Source organism: Ambystoma mexicanum, chromosome 6q (genome assembly GCF_040938575.1).
Source record: "Ambystoma mexicanum isolate Mex_15411 chromosome 6q, UKY_AmexF1_1, whole genome shotgun sequence".
NCBI classification, from domain to species: Eukaryota; Metazoa; Chordata; class Amphibia; order Caudata; family Ambystomatidae; genus Ambystoma; species Ambystoma mexicanum.
In genome coordinates, this window is record NC_090937.1 from 678,493,891 (window position 1) to 678,503,257 (window position 9,367).

The 9,367-nt window shown below is 42.2% G+C and overlaps 1 long non-coding RNA gene across 1 annotated transcript in view; it reads right to left on the reverse strand.

Annotated features, from left to right (window-relative positions):
• Positions 1 to 6,028, reverse strand: part of LOC138516215 (uncharacterized) — an 87,690-nt gene extending 81,662 nt beyond the window's left edge. Inside the window, exon 1 of the long non-coding RNA XR_011282250.1 lies at positions 5,948 to 6,028. This is a non-coding gene — a long non-coding RNA (uncharacterized lncRNA). The remainder of the gene's footprint in view (positions 1 to 5,947) is intronic.
• Between the last annotated feature and the right edge of the window lie 3,339 nt (positions 6,029 to 9,367).

Below are 9,367 nucleotides of genomic sequence, written 5' to 3' on the forward strand. Positions count from 1 at the left end.
ATCTGCCCCAATATCTGTGCTACTACCTTTAATTGATAATTTTTTTAGCAACCTGTGTCAATAATATAACAATCTGTAAGAATGAGCAAAGATTTACTGATACGAATGTGCATCCAATTTGGAACAGGAAATGAAGACTTTGTATATACTATCATACTGAGCATTGTTTGATTGATGTCAATTTTGATACAAGTATTGATTACTGTGTACACATAATCGACCGCATGACCAATGTTTGGTGCATTTGGTTGATTTAAACAACTGACCGTTATCTCTCTTGACAGCACCCTATATATCCCGTCTATAGATATGCAATTGTTGCATGAATTTTAAATCAAATTAAGGACTTTAGCCTTTTCCATATCTATGCAACGCACTATCGAGAACAATGAATCTGTTGGATCATGGTTACGAGCATGGTCCACCAAGGTCTATTTTTTGATATTTTTCGACCGTTTTGACTTTGTCCCTCATTGTCAAACAGTGTATGCAATTTTTATCAAGAATATGGCACTACATGCCACTACATATATACACCTTAGTTACTATCTTTTGAATGCTCGCGGCCTTAGTCACTATCGTGTGAACGCTCGCGACCGCGATCTCTTTAACTAACGCATGCACGATTGTGACGTCATTCGTCCGATGCACACCGCGCATATGCATCCTTTTTCGTCAACAATATGACGTCTACATAACTATGCACATGCGCACTTAGGCGACTTTTCTGCGCATGGTCACCGTTACAGCACAAAGGTACCAGTATAAAAGAGGCGCCTCCACGGTACAGTCGCATCTCCAACCTGCCAGATGTGACCCACCGTGAAGACTCTACGCTTCATCTTACCTAATTCCAAGTAAGTTTACCAATCCCTCTGGTATGAATTGATGGACCTTTACTCTTTAGGTCACTTGAGCGATATACCAATTATTCTATATTTATTTTAGCTGTTTGACGCTTGCAGCAGTTATCTTGGAATAGCCTACAGTTATCCCTTAACAAAGACAACCTTTTTGACATTTGAAAAATGTAGCAGCACGGGTCTTGGACGACATGTAAGTTGCCTCATCCACTTATTTAATTTTTAGACTGTTTTTGGCAAAACTTTACCTTTTTGCAAATGTTACATTTCTTATACTATAGAGAGACTCCAACTTTAATAAGGAAATTTGGACAAATCACTTGAAGCAGTACTCTCATGCCTACCTTTTTTACCTCACCCCTTCACGTATACTCTACCTTAGATGGTAAGCTTCATCTGCATATCCTATGCCTTTTCTAAAATATTATGCCACCTTTGGATACTTGATACTTCACAACCTAACTAATTAGGAACGGTTCCATCACTTGAAATACAATTGACTTACCTCCTGTACGTGATCCATGACTTGTCTGAAATGAGAATAATGTGTTATATTATATGTAAACTATTACAATGTTTGGTCTATGGAATCGTTTGTAATTAGTATTTGCATTCCAATATTTATTATCAGGTTGGGATTACCTGAACCACGATGATGTTTCATTGTCAATATTCTGAGACTTTAAAAATTGTATAAACATTAAATGAATTTAAATAATTCGCTAAAAAAATGACCTATATATGTTTGTTTTCTTCTATAGAAAAATTGAAAAATCGTATTATTGCCCCTGAAGAAGAGTGGAAAACTTGAAACTCACTATGCCTCACTATGTACTTTGTACAATAAAAAACGTGTATTTATTTTTTTTTTTTAAACCTTGATATATGAAATGTGTTATTTACCACATGAATGGTCTACTATAATAACTTTATGAAAATGTTTTCCTAAAACAATGTATAGAACGAATATTTAAACTCCATTAAGTTATTGATCTGTATTTACAGATATTAGACAGTGTGCAGGGGACGAGAGTTCCCAAACATTTTGGGAAGAACCATTATTTCTCCATGTTTGTTCCAACCTAGATACCAAGGTTGAGTTTTTCTTCCCCCGCACCTCAAACTCACTCCTAAAACCCTTTCTTCCAGTTTTTGACCCGTTCACATCTTGCAGAGGTGCGCCTCTGGGTTCTACACTTTTCTTATCCCTTTTGCAATGGAACAGAAAGGGTGACAACACTAATGTGGAAGGTTATCCAGAGCAGTGCCAGAGGATAAGATTCATTCAAAACCTTCCACCCATAACATATTTGGTTATTGCTCTCATAGTAGGACTTTTCTTTTTACTTGGACGGTTATCATGTTGTACTCTATATTCCAAACGCAGCAGATGTTTTCAGGAACTGGGGCCAAAGAAGCAAAACAAAGGATAGAAGTCAGCAAAACCAGTTTCCAGAAATGCTGTACTCAGTACCTCACACAACTTGCTCTGGTAACTTTGCTTTCAAATTTCATCAGGACCAAAGATATGGCGTGAGACACCTACCCTGAATCCTGAAAAGCAGGCAGAGGAAAATAAAACAGCATACAGGTGGAGAGGAAGGGCAGGAACATTCACTAAAAGAGTAAAGGGCAAAAAGGATCTAGCAAACGTATGTATAACTGAAGAAAGTTGATGCATTTCTTTCTCAGGGCCAGTGAGAACAAAGTAAGAGGTGGGAGGATGCACAAGTAGCCTCAGCATATAGCTTATATTAATTATCTAGCCTCACCACCTCTCACCCCTGTATTTATGTATTTATCTATTTTGCGTTTGTGGAGCATGCTTAACCCAGAGCCATCTAGGCACCCACAATATGTGGCCCAATATATGATCTAAAACTGCTGTGCTGCTGATCCACATTGACATTGTTTAACTGGCCAGAAACACTAGGAGTAGTAGCTTTCCCTGATGCTGAGCAACAGCTCCCTGCGGTGTCAACATGCAGTGTTTCTCTGTCCGCAGCAATGTGAACGACTTTACAAAGGCATCATGCGGATATGCTTCAGCTGCCATCCAGAGAGCACACTCACAGTGGCATCACCAGCAGTCTCACCACTGCCATTATACGCCTAGCGCAGTGGAAATCACTATACCTTAAAATGTCTTCATGTGGTACTAGTGAGCACATCAGTCTAAGTTCAAGACTATCTTCTTCTACAGGTGCTTTTCATGTTCAGTAAAAAGCACAGAACCCAATTTGGAAAGGGCTAGGCACATTTGGAGTCAAGACAGAGCAAATAGAACAAATGTCCATATCAAGATATCTAGATGGGCAGCAGAGGAAAGGCTGAAGCAATATCTCAAAAATATCTCCCCACTGCTACATATGTCCAGCAGCTCATAACCTAGATTTCTGTAACCATTGCAGTCTCAAGAGAAGGTCATGGTTCCAACCCAAAATCATTGCCATGTGTAAATTTGCAAACAGCACTTCTCTCTCTACATTTACAAACCTGAGGTTAGTGTTGCCCATTAAAGCACTACCTTCTTTACCTGTCCACGCGATAAAATGGGCAGAAAAAAAAAGATGCACTTCATCTCCGATTACATACAAGCAGAGTGGGCAGACAGTCGATGCACTACCCTTACTCCATTTGGCAGTAAAATGGGCCATTTGGAGGATGCCCAAACACAACTTTGCATACCAATATCAGCTGATAATCTAAGTTTGCTACCCCACCCCACTCCTTTTTTAACTGCAAAAAGACTGCTGACTTTTTCCCTACCAGACAGCTGTCGATTTGCATGGGTGACATGGGTTTTCATGTCAGATTTAGGGCTGCATGTATGCAACCGGGGTCCGATCTAACTTAGGGGTGTGCGTATACAGCGTAGAGGGGTGCAGGAACGGGTTACGGGGTTTTGCACGCAGTGTTCAGAGTTTAGACCGAGTTATGATTTTCCATACGCATGTTGTTAGGGTGCCGGCAACAGTTACGGGAGACCCTGCGCAGGGTCCCTGAGATGCAGGCCTGCTTACGGTGGACCCCACGTACTGTTTGAAGGGTGCATGTATTTGCGTCAGGGGAAGTACACAAAGGTAGCATTTTTTATTCTGCGCGCGGGCTCTTGCAGTGTCCTTCTCAGCGCGCGACCCTTGCAGGATTTCTGCACACATTTCCATGAATCAGACCCTGAGGACCTCATTACGAGTTTGGCGGTTGCCGTGCCAGTAAAATCAGGAATCTGCCACCTGACTCATGAATTATTTTCTGGCGCCTGGCTTCCCAGAATAACCGGAAGATTATGAGTCTGGCGTTCCTGGAAGTCAGGTGCCGGAAAAATGGAAATCCCCATTCCCATTGAGTCAGGACTCAATGGGAATGGGGATGACGGAAGCACCGGCACTGTTAATAACGGTGCCGGTACTTCCGTGAAAGTCTGCGAGAGGATGCCGTCCCGCCCGCCAGGTCAGACCTGTCGGGCGGGATGGCAGCCGCTCACAGACTCATAGTGTGCCGGTCCGGTAACAACGATGCTGGTAGGCTTACCGGCACCATTGTTACCGGACCGGCACACTTGTAATGAGGCCTTAAGTCTTTAAATGCTGAGAGGAATGAGTCTCCTGATGTGCTAGGGACATGTGAAGAGGATGTGGTTAAGAGTCTACTTGTAGTGCATTTGCGAGGCATCGAAAAATCGCCAATTGATTTCTACATCACCTTTCCACGCTGCATCTAACATGACAACATTAAAGTCCATCTTGTAGGCAACCTTGTGTATTGGGCCTCAGGGTCCTCTGCCAAAACCTCAAAAACTTTAATTTGATGGAAATGGGCCTAAGGGAGAGTGTTTGTCTGAAATGTCAAGGACATCCTGGCCAGTTCTCCCAGGTCCTCCCTCATCTGACCCAATTTCTCAAACACAACGCTTGTCAACCTTTCCAGAAGGCCACTATATTTTGTATGTTTTTGGTCTGCTGCCAAAATATGATGCCATCGCTGGGCAGAGGACTCCAAGCATCCACCACACCCAGCTGCAGTCGATGATTTCAATAATACCAAACACGGATATCTGGATAATACTCTTTTTTAGTTGTGTGTGGACCCCCGACACCCGCCCCATCATTGCTGAAGTTTCATCTGCAGTGATGGAAATAAGATTCTGTTTAATGCCATTTTGTGGAAAATATTTTAGGAGGCAGTTCTCTGGTTATCACTTCTGCTTTTGTGTGTTCCAACTCTAGCACCAAATACTGCTCTGATGCACACAGACAACAGAGAATGGTGATTCGCAGTTGTGTATTCATTTCTGCAAACTGCACATTTCAACCCTTTTTCAAGCACGTTGTTCATTGTTTTGTCCACATTTCATACCCAATGAAGTTACATTGCAGTGCACTGCTCTTCCTACTATACAGACTTCTTCCCATCCTAAGCCCCGTTGATACTTTCAAATCATCCACAGCAGGCATGCCGCAAAGGGATGGTCTTGTTTTGCAAGCATATATAAGCAGTGTGAAAAATTGGACTGGTCACTTCCTCCTTTCCTCCATTATGTTTTTCAATATTTCTTTTGAAACATCCTTCCTTCATTTGCAGCCGTTTTCAAGTACGGATTCCATCGTCCCACAGACACTTTTCAACCAAAACAAATGCATACCTAAGCCCCCTCCTTCCAGATGACAGAGAAAACAAATCATTTACAATCTGAGAGAAACATTTAGTTACAGATTAATTACATTTTTCTCTCAGATTGCAAGTATGTGTGTTATGATGCATCCATGTGTTTTATTTGTAGTTTCGGAAAGGCTGTGGAAGTCTGCCCCGAACCAAGCCATTTTTAGCGCTTTTCTGCATTTACTTAAAACCGTTTCAGGAATAGCCACCATCACTTCTCCGTTTACATTTCAAACAAATGCACACATCAGACAGACCCCTGTCCCCAGCGGGCTCCGCGCCCCCCACCCCCGGAGCTATTTGCAATTGGGAGGAAAATGTCCCCCTTTTAAACACATGAAATATGGACACGGCGCATGCCGCTATAACCCAGAGAAATAAAGACCATTTAAAAAAGAAAAAAGGCACATCAGAGAACTTACCTTTGGGTAGCAGTGAGTCAGGATTTGGCTCACACACTCAGAACTCTGGCGGCAGAATGAGGCTGGTGCATGGCAACTCGATGGCACTGGAGAAGATGACAAAGGAGCCTGATGACCTCACCCTCTTTGAACTGGAACTTCTGCGAAAGAAATGTTCTTTTTTATACGTGATTTAAAGGGCTACACTGCACAGTCCTTGTATTGCACAAAACAAGCTGCACACTCATTGGCTGCTTGTTCCTGCTTATGATTTAAAGCCCAAGCTGCTATTCATCTTCGGGTCAACCAGGAGGATTGGAAGTATTCAGCCAATCAGAGTGTTGTAGGAAGTCGGACTAGTGCTGTATTCTTGATTCTTCTGTGTGTGTGAGTCAGACTGACTCAGTCCTCAGACCCTTTGTGGAGCCTCGTCCAGTGAACATTTTAAAACAGCAAGCCATGCCCCTCAGAATTTGGTTGAAGTTAAATGAGACAGGTGGAGTGGGGGGCTGTTGGGCCTCGGGCCACATAGAATGCCGCTGTGGCAACGCAATTTTTGCAGGTTCACTGTTCCCTCTGGAGCCTGCCCAATTCCTCTCCTGATCGTAGATACGGTCCGTTTTGAAAGAAAACTGATTACATAATCAACTTTAATAACCTCAGATTTACCTAGGTAAAATGCAACACATAAACACTCCAGGTGTAAACAGACTGAATGCAGTCCTGAACAACAGATGAGTAAATCCATGTGCTTCAGTTTCGTGAACTAGAAATCCTTGCCTTCTAAGCACTAACCTGGGTGAGTTTCCTCAACAGGTGTGCTATATATTCACCTGGCACGTGATGTGTCGTTGCAGTGTACACTATGAACACATACATAACGTTTAACCTCGTCCTGTAAAAAAAAACCTTTGCTTTCTCCAAGAATCATCCCTATTTTACTGCACTTATGCCTAAATTGCAACTTTTTCCAGGCACCTTATTAAATGTGGCTTAGAGTCTCAACTATTCTAAGGCATCCATGAATGAATGAGATATTGAGGGCATTTGTGGTGTGCATATCTGCTACTAATTTGCCGCACAATGCTCTCTTGAAACAAAGCTAAGAAACCCTAAGCCAAGGTGCCCACTACTGTTATAACATGATTTGATATGATATGTATAACGCGCCTATATACAAGTGTTTCAAGGCGCGATGAGGCAAGGGAGGGCGAATAGAGGGAAGACAGAGACAAGGATCTTACTAGGCCAGGTGGCATTGAGATTGACTTCTATGAGGCTCATTTTGGAGTTCCACATACATTACGCAGCCCTGAGACCTGTTACATTTACCCTTTGAATAAACAGTTCCCCTCCGTGTATTTTTCTACTTTTGCACGGCAGTTAATACAAGCTGGCACAAATGATGGAATATTTTTGTGGTGAGAGGAAGGGTGAGGTGGAACGATAACTCCTCCCGCTCTCCACCATTCAAATGGTTGAACATGAGCTGTAGCGTTATTCAAATGCATTCAAATCTTACGCAGGACTTTCATGCATATCATTTATGTTACGTGCAAGGAAAATGAGCCCGTGTGCCTCCCTGAAAAAGAACGTTGTGCTCAAAGTCTTAAACAGAAGTCAGTGGCATGCCCGTGAGAGACGGGGTTGTCTTTCAGTGCCAGGCACCGTTTTGCGACTAACTGTATTCAAAACATCGACCTCCTTGAAGTGTTCAATTTGAGAATTCAGCAGAGCCAATCGTATCCAGAACCTTGCTCTCAGCAGGGAATATACAAAGTGAAAAGATAATGCGCGTGGTTTTGATCCTCCGGTCAATGCAAAGTGGTTTAGAATGTGCATTGTACCGGATTAGAAGCTGTTTTCCCAAGGAAGGGAAGTGATGACATTATTATTGCATCAGCCTACTGTTAAGCTCATGTCTGGAATGGATCATGTATGGATCATTAACATTTGATGAGCATTGGTTGTGAATGCGATTTCACTGCAACCATTAACCTAAATGAAACACACATTGTCTATCTGAAACCACTTGCACCGTTTTACCACGTTTACCATTACATGTTTGACTGCTTTCAACCATTTCAAAGGAAGAGAAATATGTCTGTTTAGAGGCTTCAGTATCTGATCAATGTCATGGGATTGGAACAGCGCTGCTGTTGGGCTGTTGGGGAGAATGTTGACTATTCACAATTGACCTTGATTTTGTGCATTGGATGATGTAGCTACACTGGATATACTGCGGGGCATTCTTGCACATTTATTACTGTCTATGAAGTATTTATTTTTCAGTAAGAAATGATTATTGACGGATCCTCATATATTTACAACACTAACGCACGTTCGTAATACCCACGTTCACACTCGCAGTCCACTCACTCCCCCCTCCCACTGACATACAGTCCAGGAGGCAGGAATTATCTAGCACCCAGACAGAAGTACATCCGGTATGGGGATACTTGAAATGCCATAACTATAATTGAAAAACCTTCTCAAGTCGTCCTGCCTATGATGTAAACTGTGCTATACTTGGGAGAGATGATTAGCTATGTTGATGTGTTTTCTTTTGTGTAAACAGATCGTAACCACATTTAAATACATCATTATTAAATGCAGTAACAGAAGTAACGAGCCTTGTCAAAGACAACAGGTCCCGCTTTGATGTAGAGGGGTTCATGTTATTTGTGCAATACCAGAATGATTGATTTTTGCAAATACTTATTGCCCCATTGTAAAAGTGAGTCGGAGTTACATAGGAAATAGAAAAAAAAGAATCGCTAACAACCGCTCACTCGTGGTAAATATTTGGCTGAAGTTTTGCAGACAATTGTGTACGCCTGGGCCCACCAGACTGGAACGTTTGGGAAAGATTCTTTAAAAAATAAAAAAGTTATTAAGAAAAGAAAAAAAAAGCACTATCAGCTTAGTCCACATTCATTTTTCCATAGACAAAAAAGGTACATTTTTGCTCCGCTGCGCAGCCCAAACGGTGGGACGGATTTGGACCAGGTCTGAAACCACTTGGGCATGAAGCGTTGACTTGCAATCTTTTTGTGGTTTGGGGTTTGTTGTGAATGGACTTTAGTATGTTGACTGGACCTGAGTGTATGCATAACTTGATTTATGTCGGTGGCTGAATGATGTCATGTGTGGAATGTTGGATGAGTGGAATGTTGTCTGGTGTGAGTGTTCCACCCTAGGCAGTTGGACACCATGTAGCCTGAGTGGTGGGAGTCAGTGGGATTCCTCCCTGCTCCTGACTTGTCCTGTAAACTTGTGCACCTATTACATGTAACCTGAATAAAAAAAGTACTGCTTTACCTCAGCTGCCTGAAGAACTTCCTATCTTAACAGGGTAATTCGGTCCAGTACTTTTTTAAAATATTTGACTGAGAAGGAGGTGCCCCCTTCTCCAAAATAAACATTTATGTCTACCAGGGT